Raw genomic sequence first — 21,982 nt, forward strand, 5'->3', positions numbered from 1 at the left:
GGTGTAAGTTTATGTAAATATTCCCATTTTTCTCTAAGTTGAATTTGGTTAGAAAATGGTGTGCCACAGTAAGTGAATAAAGCAGACTGTCAGTGGTTAGTTACTTTAATTTAAAATTGCAATTTTAACATACTTCAGTCTTGTTCCAGCATAATCTAAATTTAGCAGTGTAAGATACACAAGGCAAATTAGCAGAAGGGAGAGAACTCTTTTAATCTGATAAAATGTTCATGATCTGAGAAGGCCTCTAGTCAAATGCAGCATGTTACAGGAGTCCTACATAAAGAATGCTAACAAGAGCTTAAAACAGGCAACAGTACAATGTTTGTAAGGTTTCTCTGGCAAGTTATTTTCTCTTTCTACAGTTCTCTGATGTTTTTCTTTAACGTAAGGGACTCCTGCTACTGGAAAGAGAGTGGTAAAGAAATATAGCTGAAATGGAAAATGCTTTTCCTTAAGAACAGTGACTAAGAGGTAATTGAATGGAATTAAAGAATTCTTGAGGAGTCAGCCATGTGCTACATTAGCTTGAGTATATATTTTTTGTTAGGATAGATTTTATATTTCAAAGCTGCAGTAACATTAGTCATTGAGTTAAAGGTTCGGGCATAGCCTGGCTGAGGCTAATACAGTGCTTTTAATTTTGCCCTTTGATTAGTTCGGTATCCAGAAGGGTTCTTCATTCTAAAGCAACGTTTCCATACCATCAGTGTTAATAATTGTTGGGACAGTTCAGTTAATTGATACTAGCATTAGTTTCTTCTGTTCTTGACATGCTTACAAGTTTTGTCCTATTTAGTATTTCTTGTTTTGAGTTCTTAGTTCCAATATTAGTCTTTTTTTTCCCCCAGCATTGACTCATTCCTTTGTTTCGACTTTCTATGTTCTTCCAGTCTTTCTTCACTCTGTTAGTCATAATCATAACTCTCTTTCTCTGAATCCATAAATGGCTCCAAGGGACAGACATTTTTAATAGAGGACATTTCAGAAGTTCAGATTAATGATTCATGAGTGTGCAGGTGAATGCCAAATTGCCAGGTTGCGGCTCCAGCATTTCACTGCTTTGGTGGAATATAGATTTCAAACACATGGGCCCAATACTTCCAGCAAGATGACTTCATATGGCCATTTTATTAGTTTATCCATTCCTACTTCTGTAAAGTGGCAAAACCAATATTATTCTTTGAAATTATTTCTGATTTTTTTACACTGAGTAATTATTACTTAATGATTATCAATTGGTTTAGAAATCATTGTTTTTGAGAAAGGTCTACTTGCACAGCATTGCTAGTAAATGCTATAAACCTATAATGAAATACAAACGCTGCTGGGTACAAGAAGTTATTGGAAAAACCAGAACTTTCATGGATTTCGAACAAATGTCTGCTATCTGAGATTTATAGCATGGGTGTGTACAGACTCTATGCAATTTGTTCTGAAAACCATTAGAGCTGTGGTAATTCTTAGTCTGTCATGGCATTTGCTGATAGTGAGAAAGAACTGAAGACAGAGGCCTGTCTTTCTGTAACTCGTTAGAGGTTTTTAATGAATGTTGCCACAGAACAACTGTTCCCATTGTCTCTCCCTTAGAACTCGAAATCTTTCTCTATGTTAGGAGAAAAAACACAAAGGAACTAACAAAAGATAACAGGAGTAAAAACCAGCATGTTACATACAGCATGTTCTTAAGCAATATTCAGAAGCATATCTTCAGCATTCTATGATGTTCACTAGATGAAAGAGTATTTAATTTTAAAATCACCGTTTTCTTTTTTATTTATCTACATCTATCTGTCACAATAAAGCATCTCTGCCTTTTAACAACCAAAGGGCAGATTCCCATCAGCAGAAACTGAGCTAGTGATGTGAATGCACAAAGGCAGAGGATGCTATCCCTTATAGTAACGTCTCACAATTTTTAAGGGTAATTATTCATCTGGAGTTGTAAGCAAGTGCATTAGAAATCCTAGTAAGGCACCTGGCTATCTATTTAGGCATCTAAATACCTTCAGCTGGTATCAATAGTAGACAGTTATTCTATGTGCATCATCTGGAGACAAAGTGGATGGTAAACAATATACTGTAACAATACAGTAAATTGTACACAAATGCAGTTATCAAAACCATATTTTCCCCTCTTAAGGTTCTTCAGTGAATAGTAGAGCAATGAAATTAGAATTTCATGCCTCATGAAGACAAATTTTGAGCAAAACTGGTCAAAAATAAAGCAATTTTTATAATGCTGAATTTAGACCAAAGTACACCACGAGAAAGTAGCACCACCTGAACTCTGTTGTGATTTACTCGCCAATCAAAAGCTTTGCAAATACTGCTCCTATTATAGGTATTGAATGTTCTATAACACGCTCTGAATTTACATCGAGAAAACCAAGTTTTAAACATTGTTGAGAGAATCCACTTAAAATTAATACAAATGGGCTTTTGTTCCTTGTAGAGAAAACTATAGATCAGAGGTTGGGAAAAGTTTTGCCATCTAGATTGGTAGACCTTCTGCTGAGTTTTGAAAGCCTTCTGGCTTTCAAAATTACATGCAATTTAATTCTTGTCTATTTTCCACAAAGCTATCCCTCTCAAATTATAGTATGGGTCAGCAGTGACCTGACAACACTGAAAATAATTTTCTGTGATATCCTGATATGTGCATATACCTTGAACATTTCTGTAGCTACTTCTTAATTCAGTTGCAATTTTTATGTTAAAGTTTTGTACAGGAATCATGCTTGTAAGATTAATTCTTTTACACCTTCATTCTTGAGGAAGAATTTGGCAATTAGATGGTCAGATAAATTTCTAATGTTGAATGGAAAGTTGTATAGCTTGTGATTTGAGGAATTTCAGACAGTATTATCATGCATATTTATAAGGTTGCAAGTCATTTTCAGTGGGGCATTTCCTTACCTGGGAATCATTACCTGTGTTAATATTAGTTAAGCTCCAGTTTACTGATATAGTAGGTCCTGAATTTTAAGATTGCATTTAAGTGCTTGTGTGAATAAGAACAGAATGGATGAAGGCTCTCCTTTATGTTTTTGAGATGAGATACATTTTCTTCAAACTCAAATCCCTTAAACAAGAAAGTATACTCCTGACTTTACATAGCTGACTAATAAACAAAGCTACTCAAATTGGTGGACTCTACATGTAAGAACAGGCTCACCTGAAACTGAAGTATTACTGTTGGTGGTCTGGAAGGGAAAAAAAGAATGTTAGCTGGCGTGCTACATTTCAATAGGATCTTAATTTCACGTGCAAACTTACATTTTTCCTGCTTTGTATTTCACATGTTTTTACATTTTCGTCTGAGGGTGGACTTCTAAGATGAAAGGGAATAACAGCAGAAATTTTAGTCACTTCATTTGTTAGACAAGTTTTGTTTTCTGGAAAACCTCCTCTCTTTTTCATATAAGATATTTTTGCCCCTTCACTATTTGCTGCTTCCTGTTAACTTTTGCGGACTGTCAACTGCTCTCAGTGTCTCATACCTGTAATTCTCAGAAATTTGTGGTTGAATTATATTTTGTTATTTTGTTGGATTAGGACCAACTCATGTAATATATTGCCTTATTGATACCTTTTTTATTTAAGCTATTTTCACCAGTCCTTTGTTGTCATTTATGTTGGTAGTTGAAAACTTCTCTCTCTCTGTTGAGGGTTGACCCCCAGCTAAGAAACCACCACAAGACCACCCAGACACAATTGCAACGACCAAATCTGCTTTGTGCACCCAGGCTTTCTTCACAGCTATCTCAGTCACTTGGCCTACCTAGCTGACTTAGCTGTTCCTGGTGCTGTCCCTGAGCTCCTGCACTGCCCTTGAGCATACATGCTCACACACATGCCCTTGATATAGACAGTACTTTGGAAGATTTCCCCTTTGCATAAAATGTTAATGAAATTGAGAAACGGAAATGTTTATTTTTGTCTTGATTGATAAAATGTCAATTGCTGTGCCCATTCCATTGGAAGTTGTTGACAAATTTAATTGTCTAACCAAATTTCTAGAACTCGGATAACTTTTAAGTCTTTCCCCTCATGTGTGCAATACCATGGTGTATTTTGTTTTACTTGATCCCTTTTGTTAAAACATTGTGAAATAAAACTCTTCTGCTCTTCATAAATTTCTTCTTTTGGGAATATATGTGAGCAGATGTCATTATTTAAGCTTCCCATCAGTCAATCCTTTTAAAACTGTTACTTAGCTGCATTTCTTTATTTGGCACTGACATGCATCTAACCACTGTCTGTTTTAGAAGCAGTCACTGGGTAACACTGTTGCAAAATTAGAAAATTCTTAAAAATCTTAGGCAACCTTAGTTGATTTATACTTTTTGACTCAGTTTGACAAGATGTCTGTTAAGAGTTAATAGACATTTACTTACTGAATGAGGTTTCAAAGTCTTTGAAAGTAGAAACAAGCCTACATAGCCATGGCAGTCAGATCTCAAGCTCATTTCTTTAAGCAAAATTAGTTTGTATTCAGACCATACTCATTAAACTATGCACACAACACATTTTTTTATTTTGAAATAAATGTAGGGTTTCACTGCTATGCACAGTGCTGTTTAAGCCCAGCTAATCAATGCCGTTTCCACCAAGGAGCAGATGTTTTTTCAGCAGTCATACTTTCCTAGGTTGTCTTGGCCACTTCAAGTTAATAGTTTTGGAAACTTTTGAATAAACAATCCTAGGTTGCATCTTTCCTACTTATTTATTGTTGCACAATTATTGTTTTAATTTATTTTGTTGTTTTAATTTATTTTAATATGGAATTATTATAACATTTTGGTTTTGGAGGCCACTGATGAGACAGAGCATCGTGGCACTGTAGCATGTTTAAGAAGCCAGCATAGGGAGCTTCAGTCTTACAAAGTTAGACAAGGTAGTTAAGGATGTTGATGGAGTATCTTGTGTTCATGTGTTTGGCTTTTTGACTTGGCTCACCCATGCACACAATTTGATTAAGGAGTGTTCTTGCTAAGAATTCCATCTGTAGATCTTCTGTTCTTCCACATCTCATAGTGTGCTGTGGCCAGTGTTCCGAAGAGGCTGGAGATAAAGTTCCCGATCTTAAACTTCAAGTGAACTAGAGCTTGGGTGTTTTGTAAAGTTTGAGAAATTGTGGCTTTAGAAAGTGGGTTAACTGGTCTGTATACACATATCTAAAACAATATCTCTCGACTGAAATATGAACTTCTCCCATAAAAATCTAATTTCCCTGTTTTAAATGTCACCTTAAAGGAAAACATGTTACATGTCCCTGAAAGAGCATTTCATCTTTTTGAGGGTTCATAATCATTCTTGTATGGAGGTTGATGCTTCAAGTAATAATGAAGTGGTTTGCTATGAAATGTACTTTAAATTTTTTTCTCATTGCCTTTTGTTCTTCTGTTCTGATAGTCTATATATCCATGTAGACTAAGGAGGATGAGAAGAGAGGACAGCACTGAGTTATGCTTTGGTAAGCTGTTTTTGTAATGACTTGATTCAGTTTCTCATTCTGAAACAGCTCACTGTCATCAGTTTCAAAGTAATTTAATGGCTCTACTAGATCTAAATCAAAGGTGATGTTCATATTCTTACTTGGTAGTTGTACAAGTCTTGAGTCAGCATTGGTTGTGGATGAATGGACACATTATATATAGTGGCTTGAACCCACCTAGGAAATGGTTAACTGCTTTCACTTATGACAAAGAACAGCAGCTTTATTTTCCTCTGCCTGCTAGAGGCCAGTGAGGTGTCAGCATTTAACTTCTAGTCTTGCTTTTAGAATTTAGTATAGCATTTTGTAATCAGTAGAAGCATTCAGTAAAGCATTTAAACATGCGCCTCTGTCAAAATGTATGATACTATGTATGCTGTCTGTATTATTCAATGAAAACAGACTATGGTCAGTAACTTGTGAAAAAAGGGTAAGATTCTGAAAGGAGAAGGCAGTGATGTGAAAGGTGAGGAAGTAAATACGGAAAGAAGAAAGAGCAGGGTAGCAGCTAGGGTAGTAGGCAAGTAACTTGAAGTTACACTTCAAGCGAGGAGGTGAGGACAGCAAAAATAATGAAATAAGTAAAGGTGGTGCAGGGTTATGAAAGAGCGAATGGAAAGGAAAATGTAACGGAAAAGCTTGATCATCAGCAAAACCTGAAAGGATTAAATTGGAACCAAATGCCTCACCAAACTAAGTGAAAACAGTTTTGTTCTGTATTATATGAAAAGAGTGGTGGGCCTGTGCCAGCTGAGTGCCCCTTCTCTGCTGTAATTTATATTAAGATGCTGCTTGCACTGATTTGGTCTCAGAAGCCGATAGACAGAATACAGAAAACAGGCCATTAGCAAGAAAAGTAGTGGCTTTCTGTGTCTGGAGGCAAGTGGAGTTCCTACTCAGCACCTTAGGGGGAGTCAGGAATTTCTCTTTCTGCTGCTCCTTTTCCCCTATTTCTCCCCCCCCCTAGTTTTTGGGTTTTTTCACCTCGTGTGGAGCACAATGATCTGTGAGGAATTGGGAGTTAATAGCTGTCTAGCTTCAGGTCAAGTTGCAGCCTGAATTCAGTTTATTAGCTGATCCTGGACCCCCCTCTTTCCTGTCTGATTTTGCTAGGTCCATGCATTAAGTCTATTCTTAAACTTAAGTTTGCTGTGGTTTTTTTTTTTCTACTCTTTCTCTTCCCCTCTTACAGAGGTGTTGAAGGTTTACCCTTCAGTCTCGTTTCTGACACTATGGGAGTTTATCAAAGATCAGTGCTGAGGTGATCTTATGTTAAGAACATAAAAGAATGAAAAAAGATCAAATTGTTTAGATTTGCACATAATGAAAACAGGAGGTGAAATGGGACCCAGAGCTGTCCAGAGGCTGGGCAAGTAATTTTTATGACTTTGGTGTTTGAAATGGGAAGTAATGAGTCTAGTAGAGAATAATTATCTTTTATTATTGCTTTGTAAGTATTCACAACTGCACCACTCTGCTCCAAGGCTGGATTATGGTGGATAATCTAATCCTAAATTAAAGCACACAGGATTAAATTAAATTAGAGCACATGAAGTATTGCACAGATCAGGAGGACAGTTAATAAAGTGCTGAGAAGACTACCCCCAGACTTCTATTACATTGTCTGTTGAGAAATAAGGGAATGGTCTAGAAAGGAGGAATAAAGTTGATAAATCCTAAATCTATTTTATTAGAAAAACAAGTTATGGGTAAGAGAAAGGAAGAATATTTGTACTTCTATGAAGGTACAAATGTATTTAAATTTCATTTAAAATAGTCACAATGGGGACAGAATGGGAAAGAAGGTATACTTAAGATGTTTGATGATTTTAATATACACATTACTGATTATTGTGCTGAATAGACCTTAGTGACATATGAGGTCCTCGAGATAATTATTGGATTATTGGTTCAACGACTGCCCTTGAGCAGCTGTTAAAACTTGGTTTTATCTTCAGTTCAGCTTAAAAGTACTATAATCCTAGAATGATCTTGCAGATCTCACTGGAGCTCCCTGGAGAGAAAGGTAGAGGAGAGTTACAGTAAGAATAGAGTCAGGTCACCTAGGATTTCAATCTTTTACACATGTGCTGCCTTCTTTATTTTCTTAATAATGTGAAACCACTTCTTTATCTTAGATTGATTTATGAGGAGTATTTATTAATATACTGATAGGTTTTAAACCATTCCATAGATACTGTTACCAGGCAAAAGTAGAATACTTGGGAATTTTGCAATTACTTGAACAATATATTATATCACAGTTCAGGTTGTGTTTTACTTCAGTGAATTTTTTCTTAATTCATGTTTGTATTAATCCTTTTTAATATACAGTACTTTTCATCTTCATCACTTATCTCTTGAGAGTGTACTTCTACTCATCTTTTCACTTGTGAGCTCTCCAATAACATTTTTAGATTAGGTAATGCAACATAAATCACTTGAAAATGCAAACAAATTAGACAATTCATTAATAACTTGGAAGGTAAAGAAAGAGGAAAAAACATTTTTTTTTCTGTGACATGGCACTTCGTTTTGAGTAATATTTTACAGTACCTTCTTACTGATGTTTTGGAAAAAAATTGCTGAACCAAAGTCAAATAAGGTGTCTTATGTTTTCATGTGGTTACAGTGCCATGATCACTTGAAGTAAATATACAGCGGGGTTGCTGCCAAACAGGACTGTCCTAGCCTTTTTGCTGCCTCTCTTGTGCTGACACTTTTGTGATTGTGCAGTCAGACAGTTCAGGGGACTGATTTGGCTTTAAATCATCATGCACCGCAGATCCCGCCAAACAAACCTCTAGAGCACAATCAGAGTGGGAAGCTGAGAATAGGACTGCCTCATTTGGCAGCAGCCCAAATTTATGTTGGCTTAACAATATCATGAATCAGCCATCTGAGTTATTTATTCAAGCCTTCAAATAATGTTTCATATGCTTTACTTTAGGTATATTTATAATCCTATTAAAAATGATGAGCTTGTTTACATCTTGAGTTTACACACATGTAAGCATTTGCAGCATGGAGGCTTTATTTTGATACATTTGGGAATTTTAATAAAGCTTATTGTTTTTCAGTTCCATTCAAAACTAAATGGATATCAATCTTTGAAAGGTAACACAGGTCACTCAGAAGATAAAATATTGCTTTGATCTTATTTGGTTGCTGATGTATAGGTGGTTGTGTGTGCCAAATGCAGTTTTCCACAACTGAAAGAAAGTGCTCTTTAGACAAAGGTTAGACCAGTTGAATGTACATTCTTTAAATAATTTTCTCTTATTATGTAGTCCCATGTAAGCTGTTTTCCCAGAAAATGCTTGTGCTGTTTGCACAGTAGAAATCATAAGGTGTAGATATGACCACCTTTATAACTAATAAGTTAAGTATGGACAAAGCAGAAGTCTAATAGGTTTTTTTACTGTCTACTATTTTTTCTTAGCAAGAATAAGACAAATGACATCATAAGGTCTGAAGCTGTAGAAACAGCCTTTTTTCTTAAACAAATACACCCTCAGACATGACCCCTTCTGTCTTAAGATTGCCCAAGTGACATACAGATTTATAAGCTTCACACATCTGCCAGGTACACAACAATATATGTGGAATATCTTATTTTATTCATTTTGCACCCGTACTTGCCTCCCTTCCTTTATATTATTTTGAATTTAGTAAGTCTTTGATGTAATCTGATTTTTTTTCTTTCTCATAACAGTCTTGGAAAAACTGTTGCAGAATTTATGCCAACCTGGCTGGATGCTCTGTTCACAGAGAGTAGTTCTCAATGATCTGCTACTGAATTGGAATTAGTCAGGTTTTCCAGGGGGACTGTCCGGAGGTTTGTACAGCTTTGTATCTTAATTAGTGGTTCAAATAATGGAGTAGAAAGTATTATACTTGACAGTAGCATGCAGCTGGGAAGAACAGAACAGGTTGGAAGGCAAGTTTGTAACCAAAAAAAAGTCATGACAAATGGAAGAAATGATCTAAAAATCAAAGCCATAGTTCAGTCAGAAGTGTACATTGCAGTTGGAATTTATCAAGCACATAAAGGTGTAGGTAGGATTAAGTAGGAAATCAATTTTTTTTTTTTTTTTTTAAAGGATCGGATAGTTGAGGTTCCCAGGCTGAAGAGGGGTCAAAAATACTGTGCTGTTGTGGAAAAAAAAAAAAAAAAAAAGCAAATACAGTACTGAATTATATACATAGTGGTAGCATTTGTAAGACATAAGATATATATATATATACAATAAAATAATTGTTCCAACTCAGCTTAGATGGAATCATATTCCCAGTTTGAGGGGAAAAAAATCAGGATTGATGCAAACCATTGGGAGAGGGGGTCTACAGGAGAGCATAAGAATAGTTCTCTTTCCCTGCATTTTGTATTATTCTTCAAAGATAGTTAATGGAGTTTCTTCAGCCTAAAGAAGAAAGATGTGAGAAGGTGGAGGAAAGTGTAGGAGGAGAACTTAAGTATCTTCAAGTATGTAAAAGACTGTTTCTAGCTGAAAAGGCACTACCTGTTCCCACATATCTGTAGTGCTTACGTCAAGAAGCATGAACTTAAATCTGAGGAGTGAAGATTCAGGATAGATGCAGATTAAAGCTTTATCATGAGAGGGTACAGAAGTCCTCGAATAGATTCAGTGGGGAAGGCAGTAGAGTATCCATAATAGGAGAGTTTTAAACAATGAAGACAATGTCTGTCAATAATGACCGGGAACTGCTAAACCTGCCTTGAGGTCAGGAGATGGCCGAGCTAATAGGGTTCCTTCCTGCTGTATGACCCATGTAATTTTAATGTCAAAATAGTTACTGTTTTTCCAAACATTAACTTTGCAAGTTATCTAAAATACTCATCCTGTCTTCATGAGTATATTTTAGAACCTATTAGCTACTGGATCGTGTAAATATTTCAGACCAACAGATGAATAAGTTAGGGTGACTTGTCTTTCTAATGAAGTTTGGATGTTATCCCTGTGAATCATGGATTGATCTCAGTGTCCTGGGAAATTTTTTGGACAGTGCTTTGTCCTGTACTTTCACCTGAATGGGATTTTCTCTGTATCTTTTCAAACTGTGAACCTAGGAACAGACACATGTTCATGCTGTACTAGAAGACTAATTGCTCTTGTTACTGTAGTAATAAAACCAATAAATCATTATTCTGTTACAGTCAATGTTCCATGCTTATTTTTGTTACACATCCCACTCCTACTTCTGTAATGAATCCTAGCTATGTTTAGGTACGCATCTTAAAAGTATAAATGCCCATCTGTTTGTATACATCCATAGCCTTTTCCGTTTAAAAGCCCCCATTTGAGTAATGAGCGTCAATATCACCCAGCAAATACTTTTTTTGCATAGGTTTCCACACAACATGGTCCAAGAACCTACTTTTCAACAGCATGTAATGTAAAGGAATCAAAAAGCCACAGCAGTGATGGTGTTTTATAGCAATAGGGCAAAAAAGATGAAGGATACTGTCAATATGCTAGATCCTGTTCTTCTAATAGGGAATATATGTTTTTACTGTCAGGGCAACAAACTGAATAAACTGGTTTATGCAAATACAAATTGTAACAAAAGATACTAAAAAAGCCTGCGTAAGTCAGATGCTGTCAATTTGTTATGGAACACTTGGACATCAAATTTAGGGATGAAAATTCAGCATATGAAATGCAATTGTATGCTGTTAATAAATGCAGAGCGGCATAATCCCATCTCATTAGCTGTGAGAGCAGATTTATAGGGATGTCAGTTCAGGAAACTGCACTGCAGTACAGTAGATTAGTCCATTACTGTGCAGACAGGCTGCCTTCTCACAGCAAAAGCCGTCACGAACCTCTGTGCATTAACCACCTGGAAATAAGTTGATTTCTCTCAGAGTTAAAAAGCCTCTGACTCGGGAAGGAATATACTTATTCATTCCCACAGAAAGTGTAGCAAATAGAATATTTCCAGCAAAAGAGATAAATGACCATCCGAGGATCACTTTGTGCAAAATCTCAAGGGAATACTTTTCAGGAAGCCATTTTAAGTTCTTTTAAAAACAAAGCAAAGCAAAAAAAGCCCACATTACCTAGCCCCTTCTTCCAAATATAAAATGTTTGAAAAAGCAAAGACAGTCCCCAAGTTAACCTGTGTAGAAAAATTTTGTCTGCTTGCTTGTTTTCATAAAATGTCTTTATAGATAAGTTAGTGAATTTGAAGATTGTGTTTATGTAATGAGAAGCCTTTAGATCACAATTCTTGATAACATGGATATACAGGATTATGTCAGGGGTTTTTTTAAGATATTTGCACAAATGCTTAGTTTTAAATTCTTAGGTTGATTTCTGTGGAGTTAGTTAAGCATGTGTTTGCTTTCTTTCCTCTGTGGGAACTGCTTTACAAAATCAGAAGCGTAGGTATTATGCCAGTGATGAAGGGCAAATGTGCTCTTAATAAGAAGCATAGAAAGCAGCCTGTTTACAAAGCAAGTTCTGACAGGCAGAAAGAACAAGATTATTACTTTCAAATGCTGTTCTGAAATAACTTTCAACAAGGGTAAAGCAGGAAGTTGGTTTCCCAAGATATACTCTGGAGGCGAACAGTTCTTTGCAAACCATTTGCTACACTGGTTTAGCCTTTTATTTTGTTTGCAAACTGTTTTACAACAGACTTCGAATTTTACAGTTTTGTTCTCCTGAGTTATTCGGCAAATACTTAATGAGGACAAACTTCATCTTGTGGATTGTTTACTAATTGCGTTTTCCATATGTTTATATGTTCAGCTTTTCTGTTGAGGGATTTCATCGCTTTCATCACATGCTTGAGGACTGTTTTTTCCAGAAATGATTATATGTAGCATAGTGCTGGAAAAAAATCTGGAAGCACTAAAAATCTTTACTTTCTCTGTGATGGAATCTTTGAGACCTTGCATGCTAAGGATTCTATAGAACTTTGTTTCATATATATTTTGAAAAATATGTCTGTTTGCAGCTCTTCACTCTAAAAACTGTTGTTATTAAAACCAGCCTGATGGTGGTGTTAGCAGCTTTCATCTGTATGTGGAGCTTATGCTTTGTCAGATAAAAGCATTCATTTTCAAAAAATGATAGCCAACTACTGTGTCCACACACCAGGCAGTCTGGTTTATGTTTTGGGTTTGGAGCAGACTTAGAGTTTTCAGATAATACATATATAATCTTTGCCCTTTTACCTCCTGAGTTCAGTTCTCTTCTGTTTCTTTTTTGCACGCTCAGATTTGCAATCTTTCTACTTCTCTGCCGACTTATGTTCCCTGAGACCATCTCAGCTTTTTCCCGCTGTTCTTCCAGTATTCACATAGCCAGCCATGGGGGTGGCCTGCCAGGGTTCAAGCGTTGGGTTTTTTTCAAGCTCTCTGTGTTATATTGTTTGCTAATATATTAAATCACCTGCTCGCAAACTAGAAAAGCTCACCTCCAGTCACTACCTGGCTCTTGGAAAAGTAATTGTAGAGGGGTGGATGATTAGACCAACTCAGCATTTCAAGTAGGCAACATGTTGGTGAATATGATTTCTTCTTACAGCTCTGTTTGGGTTTTGAATATGCCTAGGGTATCTTCTAGGAGACAGAGAAAAGATTGAATTATGCCTATCATTGAAGTGAAATGGGAATTTGAGACTATTAAGGGTTTTGGAAGCATTACAGTTTCTGCACTGATGAAATCCACAAGTTCTTTATGAAATCAGTCTTACAGGATGCGCCTAAGCACTGTGAATGTTTAAAGTGTAATTCTTATTGATTTCAAAACACAACATGACATACGTTGTCTGACTCCTACTCTGTATTTATTTCTTTGTAATTTGGGAAAAAAGAGGAAGAGAAACAGCAGAACAGGACGTGAGTCTACCAATATGTCACATAACATGTGAGCTGTTCTTTCCCAAATGAAGTCACTCACAAAAGTCCATTCTCTTCCATATGAATAGAAATCAGCCTTTGTGCAAAAGGATGTTAAGGGAGGTCTGTCTCAAAGGATGTCACCAAAATTTTAAACAGGGCGTCTTTTAAGTATGGAGTGTACTTCTAAACCAGTATTGCCTGGTCCTCTCTTGTAGTACAAAGAACACTAAAACATATAGACACAGTTTCAATTAATATTATAACAAGAACAACTATAGGAAATTATTATTTTTTTTCTAGCATGGAAAAAGTATGATTACTTGAACCTGTCAGGTTGCATGTACTCAAGCTTTTTCTGTTCCAAAAATCTGATAAGATGTTTTGAAACTTTAAGCTACGTAAGTTCCATATATGAGAGATGCTGAGTGTAAGATCCTCCATAGGGAAGCAGGATGGCTGTGCTGAACAATACTTTAGCCCTGTCTAAAGACACACTTAAATAGCTGAGAGTGATACTAGTAAGAGGACTTCATGTCAGCCCAGAATCTTTCTGCACAGGTGGAACTAAAATTTATCTTGGATTTCTGCACAGAAAATCTAAGAAAAACTAAGGTCTGAGAGAACTGACATTAAAAAAGTCAGAAAAGAGACTGGTTTGGACTATTATCAGTGCATGTCTATTCTTTCTCAAGTGAAACAGATAATATTACTTATGTAGCTGTGATACATATATGAAAATAAAGGTCAGATGTCACCCTGGTTTTAATCTAAGCCTAGGAAAAAGCCTCTTGCTTAGTTAAAGAACTAGCATCTGCTCAAAGTACCATCTAAATGTCTGCCCCAATTTGATCCATGTAAATCAACAGAATGCAGCAAAGCTTCTGTAAGGCCCATAATAGGTCAAGGAGCCAAAGACTGACTACATATCTTTTATTAGCATCCATTGGTGAAATGTCTGACAGAAATGGCAGCCTCTGGAGAGAAGTAATTGATTACATTGTGTTCTTTTCTTCCTCTTCTTAATGACAGCCACCCATGCTAAGCTTACAGGAGCTTGGTAAAATTATAAGAAAGCATTTTGGTTAGAAATGTTTAAAATCAGTTTATCAACTCACAGAGTATTTCAAAATTGCTTGGGGTTTTTTGTCCCAGTTTTTAGCACATGGTATTTTTAACACATTGAGTGTTTTTCCAGGATGGTAAACTTGACTTTCAGCTCTTCTTCCTTGCCTTGGCCATGTATAATCCACATAATTCTTTTTTTAATAAGTGGGCTTTTTCTTTGTATTTTCTGTTCTAAATGATAACTCAGAACTATGCTCCTTAATCATGGATTTCTATAAGTAAGAGGTTAAAACTCTTACCAGAAACTGCTTATTTGCAGGACCCACATTCTCTATAGTCAGTAGATTTAAGACTGACTGACTTCTGTGGCAATGCAAATGCAGTGAAAAGACATAGTGCAGCAAATTAATGTAAAAATGAAAGCAGAAGGATTTTTTTATTGACCTAAATTATGAAAATGAAGATACAAACAGAATATAATATTTACATAACTTGTTTCATTACTACATTCAGTTTAGTTTATGCTTCCTTAAATTTTTGATGTGCTTCAGAGTTTTTAGCTGACAGTTATTGCTTTCATATAGAGACTATCTAGTGAGATCTGAGGTTTGGGAATTTGGTGAAAGAATAGTTTTGAGATTCAGCAGCCCAGCTCTGAGAGCACTTGGGATTGTTGGAAGATGCTGCTGAAGGTTAAATATTAAAACTATTATGTGTCTGAGTTCAGATGACAAGAAAGGAAGCTCTCCATATGGATCTAAGTTGCTGTACAGTGCTTTATTCCTGCTCTGGAAGATGATGTAACAATAATTTACATGTAATCTATCTGTCAGAATGTTTTCAAACATTTCACTTCATCAGAAGACTTATAAATCTCTCCAAATTTTCTGTGGATTTCAGATTTCATGTGTGTTTTTAAAGATACATACATGCAAACAAAATATAAATGCACTCACACGTGGACTTTCATGTTGAACTTAATACTTATGCGGCAAATTCTGTGGTTAGAGAATCATAGACTAAATGGGCTTCTTATGTGTATGCAGCTAAATAGTTCCAAAGACCTGTGGGAGAGTCTAGTTTCAATGTCAATAGCAAGCATTCACAAATACAAATATTAGCTGCTGTTTATCACTACTTCTTCTTCTTCCTTATATATTTATTTCTTTAAAAATCTCTATGCTATGCTAGTGCAGATCTTTTGATGTCAGGATTACAGAGGACATCACTTTGGCACCAGAGTGCCAAAAGACATGGTTGTATTGTCATTTGGTGACTGGCCTAAGTAGAGGAATTTGTATTGGTTCAGCAAGATACCTAAAATAAGTTGTCATCACATTTTATGTAACTTAGCTCCTGTAAGCGCAGTAAATTGCATTGTGTCTCAGGTCCCAAGCCAGTGGGTCAAATGAATCCATTTTGTTCAGCTTGTAAGTGTTTTGGGACAGCAGCTACTAGGTGTCATATGTTAGTGAGGAATTTAGCCATTGACTCTGTGGAAATACTGGATGTCTTGGCAATGAGGAAGTGACAGTCATCCTCCTCATTGCTTATATTATGTTTGATGTGATTAAGAGAGAATTAAAAAACCCCTAGACAAACAGAACTGATAGGCACAAACTTGCTTCCTGAAAACAGACCTGACAGTAATCTGTTTCCTGTTCAGGGATATTGGGGGTTTTTGCACCTTGAAGGGACTACGCCCAGCAATACAACCAATCATTTGGTTAGTAAAACATGAATGCAAGTCATAAAATTAGCCTGTTAATCATAGTTGTAACCCTTTTAAGATTAAAGGGCAAATAAAATGTTGTGCCCTCTGCGCTACTATACCGGACATTAATTAATTTCTCTATCACTTAAACTGTCATGACAGGTGATGATGTGCTGGTTGTAAGCAGTTACAACTAAGGTTATTTTTAGGGAAAATATGTCAAGGAAGTAAAGCAACAGAGTTTACAACTGGCAAAAGCTGAAAACAAAGGTTGTCTAGCATTTATTCATGATTTGTCAGACATTAAATCAAGAGCTACCAAATCAAAAAATACTATGGCAAAAGGAGAGATTGAGACAACTAGCCTTAAAATTACATCAAATAAAAGCAAAACAAGCAGATAGGACATTTAAAAACATGGAGGAGCCACAAAAAGCTGCAATAGAACATCAGGTGGTAAGAAGATCCGAATATACAAAGGTAAGCTTACACTGATAGCAACAGCGGTTTGCTCACTTTATGGGTCACGCAATTATACCATAGCCAAATGAACACATAAACAGAGAAAGGAAGGAAATGTACAGTGAGAACTACTTCTCAGCGTTTTTCCAAATACAGTCATCCTCAGAATTCAACTTCCGTCACCGTTGAGGGATGGCCATGCTAAAAAAGGCGATTTCAGTGGTTTCAGTTTAGATCATCAAACAGAAAAGAAGCAAGGTCTGTGCAATACAACACAGAGTAACGGATTTTATCTTCACTGGAAGCTTTATTGTGGCTCAGATGGAACAGCTTGATACTATTAAGGAAAAACAGGCTAAGTATGTCAAGCCACGCTGAAGTGTAGCTTTTCAACTGGCATCATTTGACTTAGACAAGTAAGAGAAACATGTGAGTGAATTATTTTGTACCTATTCTTCACAATCTAGTCTAACAACGTCAGAAGTATGGAAGCTGAGGAGCTGACTTAACCCAGAGGCTTCAAGACTGAATGACAAAATGCCAACTATCAGACAAAAGAAAATAATGACATTTGTCTTCCAAGACATTATGTAAGAATGAAAATATTCTTTTCAGGAATGATTTGCAGGAAGAACTCTCTATTAGAATTTATATAGAATATATGGAGGGAAATACTAGGTGATATCGATGGGGGGGGGGGGAAACACCACCACCCCCACCACCCTCCAAAATTCCCCCCCAAAACCAAACCACCAGATGTAACAAAGACAGCTTTGTGAATATGGAATAAAGAAAGTCACTACAATTGCCGTGGTGTTGCGTTAAGAGTTACTGTCACGTAGGAGTCTGAGGAGTGGCTAGGGGGGGAACCCTCATGTTGAGTCACGAGGTTCAGACAGGACCCCCTTGCTTTCTGAACTCCTTCTCAGAGAGGAGTCTAGGTGCGGCTAGGTCCAGTCTTAGTCTCAGACTTGGTCAACGGTTTATTTTCTAAGGACTGTGTGTATAGCCACTTATCAGAGTCAGAGCCCTCTCAGGGCTTTCGCTAAGGCGACAGCATTAATTTACAACATTATAAGTCCAGTCGTGTCCAGTGTACTGAACTTCACGATTATGGGTTCACTAATAACGCGCTACACCCCCAGTCTAGTGGTGTTGCATGAACTATCACGGCCACACATAAAGAGTCTGGTCATGTTCAATGAGAACTACCACGGCTAGATCAGTGAAGAGTGCAGTTTATTAGAGCAACAGACACACAGATTCTTTGGATTACCAGTGATAAATTCACTGCCTGCAAAGCACATGCAAATACCAAGAGTATGAGTAACGCTGCCGGCTATAAACGTGTTAAAAGATAATAAAGCGATTGTATAGAGATTTCTAAGTTTCCCGGGGAGGCACTTGGAATAACCAAGTGTTTGACTCTTACCCAAAGGTGTCCCGATGGGGGGGAAGAGAGGCTCAGCCTGTCGACTGATCCCAGACATCAGAATGGTATACAATGGTGTCTTCCCTAACATTCTCTCTCTCTTAAGCCATTTTATACTATTTTTCACCTTTCGGGTGGAGTTTGAGTGACTCTAGTCATACATACCTTTGTTTAGGATTGGTGTAAAGTTTTCTCGCTTCGCTTTTAAAGGTATAAGCTAGGAAAATTCAAAGCGCAAGCTTAGTGAGGGGTGGTTGCACCTTGGAGGCAGGTAGCTTTTGGGATGGAAGAGTGTTTTGGTATTATAATGATGTTATAATGAGCAAAGTTCACCAAAAGGACAGCGTTTTGTCAAAAACGTGGCAGGCTGTTGGCCCAGGGTAGTAAATATGCAGTTTATCAGTTCCATGATACCTTCAAGTTCCTATATTATTACAGAGCCTGGCTGCAGTATCTCCACACCGCTCCACCCTCCAAGCAGTACCTCTTAGAGTCAGCACACCAAGTTCCCCTGGCATTACTGACATGTAAAGTTACAGGCCTAGGGAACTTCCATGGAATGGATTCCTTGCATGTCAGCCGCATTCCACCTGGGGAGCTTCTTCAATGCTGTGCCTTACCTAAAAGTGTGAATATAAGTTCTAATTTCTAAGTCACCTCAGCAATTATCCCACACATGATAAACCATTCTTCACAAAAAAACCCCTGTGCTCATCAGAAGATACTTCCAGTATAATGACTCTGAGAGAAAATATTTACCATAATGTTACTTGTGCTGGTCTTCCTAATATGTTTCTTGCCTGTCTTGTGATTAAGCCAGGTCAGGTTCAAATCTCAGGTCAAGGAGAAATTTCTGGAGGGGTGGTGTTTCTGGGATTTTTTTGAAAACTGAAGACTAAAACAAGACATTTAATGAAAATTGTGTCTATTGTTTAGCTTCCTAAAATTTAGGACGTTTCCCTCATTTTTTCTGCACACATAAACATCAAGGGGGGAAAAAAAGGTGGAATTTCTAGGAGGAACAAACCAAATATTCAGATCATGTTCTCAAAAACAAATAATGTGATTAGGGTATGCTTATAACTCAGCTTTATTCTTAGTCTGTATAGGATGGATAGCTTCATGAAACAAAGGTGTTCTTAAAATTCAGTACCCCATTTTGGCTTTGGCAATGTCATCTTGCTGAAAAATCTGTAGCACTGGCAACTTTTATCAGACAGTGTTGTCTTTCATTTGACTGTGTTAGAAAGATAATTTGGTGAACCCATCCAGAAAGAAATGTTGAAATTTATAGAGGTTTTTGGGGGAAGTTCTGCCAGATTTACAGGAGCTGTAGTTTTGGATTGGCTTATTTCATTTTTTTACTATTTTGGAGAAACTGAAGAAAGTGGGCTGAGCACTGAACTAGATGATCTTTTGAGGATTTAGACTTGTTTATAGTCAGGTCACTGATGGGGTTAGGGTCAGACAAGAACTGGAGCTAGTGCAAGAAATTCAGAAGAAGAATTAGATGTATTTCTGGACACAGGGACTCATCCCAGAAGTTTTGCTATACAACTTGCCAAAAAAGCATTCAGAGATGCAAGATCCAAGAACTCTTCAAGCAGTGATGTTTCATAGGCTTTCTGAGGTAGCTGTGATCACAGACTCCTAGCTGCTCTTCCAAGTTCAGTAAATCTTTAATTACAGTGTAGGACATATATTCAAATGATGTTTCAATTTCTAAATGCTTTTTTACCTTTGAAGAACCTTACCACAGCTGATAGACTTTATAGAGCCCCACAAACCTGCTAAGATTAAATAAGCAGAATTGCTCGTAAAAACTGTTGTAGATGGGGTAATTATTTTTCCCATCAGAGAAAAATGCTGGAGAGACTTCAAAGAAGCAAACAAAAGATAGAGAAAAGAGCGAGCAAGATGAACAGAGAAAGGGAATTGGGGGCAGGGGGAGGGAAGCAGATGTGATATCGAACCATATGATAACTAATTGCAGACTAAATTGTCCAAAAGAGACAGAATACGTGTTCACTTTATGGGTGCAGATCTGATGGCAGGGTAGCATAGAGGTGTCTCCCAGTGTCTGTAACTGAGGTCAGCCAGGTATTAATTGTCCAGGCAATTATCAGTATGTCCTCTGTATACCTTCAGTGGCAAACAGGAACAAAACCAGCGACTCCTGCTTTGTTTGTAGTGTTGCCATCACAAGATTACTTGATTTCCTACAGTAATTGCCTACAGCACTGAAATGTGGTTTCCTCACATATTACAGCGTTGAAGTGTTTCTGTGCAGAAGAGCCAAGGCACATGGAAAACGGTCAAACTCTTTTCTCACTCAAAAAAGCAAGCTCAGCATGCACATGCCCTTCCGTAAAGAGTTATGCTTGCTCTGTACTGAAGATGACAAGGAAAAGACAGCCTCAAGGGTTCCTTAAAAAGTGTATTAGATCTTAATAATTTAATAATATCAGAGGATTCATAGCCAAATGTCTTAAAAGCAGAGACTGAATTCCTGGTATGAAGCTTTTTCTGCCTCCTGTTGTCTCTTCTAGAGGGCTTTATGGGTGTGTTGTGTTTTCAGTCTTTTTATTTTCATTATTTGGTCTTTAGGAAAGACATAGACTATAGCATTTGATCACAATTACTTTTTCATCAAGCAGGATTTGGTCTTATCTGTGAATACTTAGAGACATTGTCCAGGGTGTTTAATTAGCTCTAATTAACAACTCTAAATGTACAGAGATGTTTAGATCTCATAAACGTGTATACCATATATATTAATTAATTACCACAAATGTGATATTACACATTAATAAAATCTTATTACAATATTATAAATTAGATGGTTTAGATCTGATAAACATCTCTAAACATTCAGAGAGATAATTGGAGGTTAGAATCTCTGTGAAGGAAAAACAAAGTCTATCTGCATTGACCCTAGCAACAGTGGTTTTCAATCTGTACATTCTCCACTTTCATATAGCAATTTCTACTAAAAGCTCATCATAATTCTTCAGTAGAGAACAAGTTTTAAGCCATTTTTAACTTCCCCTTACATTATGTTCCCTAAGTTGTCTGTTATAGTAAGTTGGTTCCTTTACTAAATAATATATGCATTTCCCTATTGAAAATAAGCTCTCTTACAGTTCCTCCTCAGAACCCTGTATTTTTACAATAATTTATTTAGTGGAAATTAATTAGCTTGTTAAAACAGAATTGTATGAGATCTTGCTGAAATGTAGTCTGTAAACTCTAAATCAGAGTCATGTATCTAGTTTCTGCCTCATTTAATTAGACTCTTTGAAATTGCATCAGGCATTACAAAAAAGTGCTACTGGATATTTCAGGTCCCTAGAGAAATGTGGGTTGTGTGTCAAATCTGGTCAGGAATTCTGGTTTAATGGGCTTTATCAGAAATTCTGATTCGTTAATCCTTAAGCATTGTGTAAGAATACAGCTGTTACAGATGAAAGATTTCTCAGCTGTTAAGGAGAGAGATGGACTCAGAAGATGTGTTTTTGGTGCTCGCCTGCCTGCAAACCATTGTTCAAATTCTTGCTCTAATTATTATTCAGCTTACACACTGGAACAGCTCCAACAGGAAAAATTGGGATAAGCCTGTCTCAAACTCATTCATAGGCTGGTTGCGTGGTGGCATTTATTAACATTGTGGGAGAGCCAAATTTTAAATCCCTGTTCTGCCAATAAATTATATGGCTATGGAATTGCTATGTGTTACTTCTTAGCAGTTAGCATTTTTCCCTCTATTCTCAAGAGCCAAGTTTAAGGATTACGTTAAAACATAGTGCAGATTGAATGATGTAATTTGCACAGTCAATAACCAGAAGAGAAAGAAAGAGCTCATCAAGAGAAAGCACCAGAAAAACATAAGTTGAAAGATAGAGGATGGCCTCTTCTTATACTTTCTCATGTACT

Source organism: Mycteria americana, chromosome 6 (assembly GCF_035582795.1).
Source record: "Mycteria americana isolate JAX WOST 10 ecotype Jacksonville Zoo and Gardens chromosome 6, USCA_MyAme_1.0, whole genome shotgun sequence".
NCBI classification, from domain to species: Eukaryota; Metazoa; Chordata; class Aves; order Ciconiiformes; family Ciconiidae; genus Mycteria; species Mycteria americana.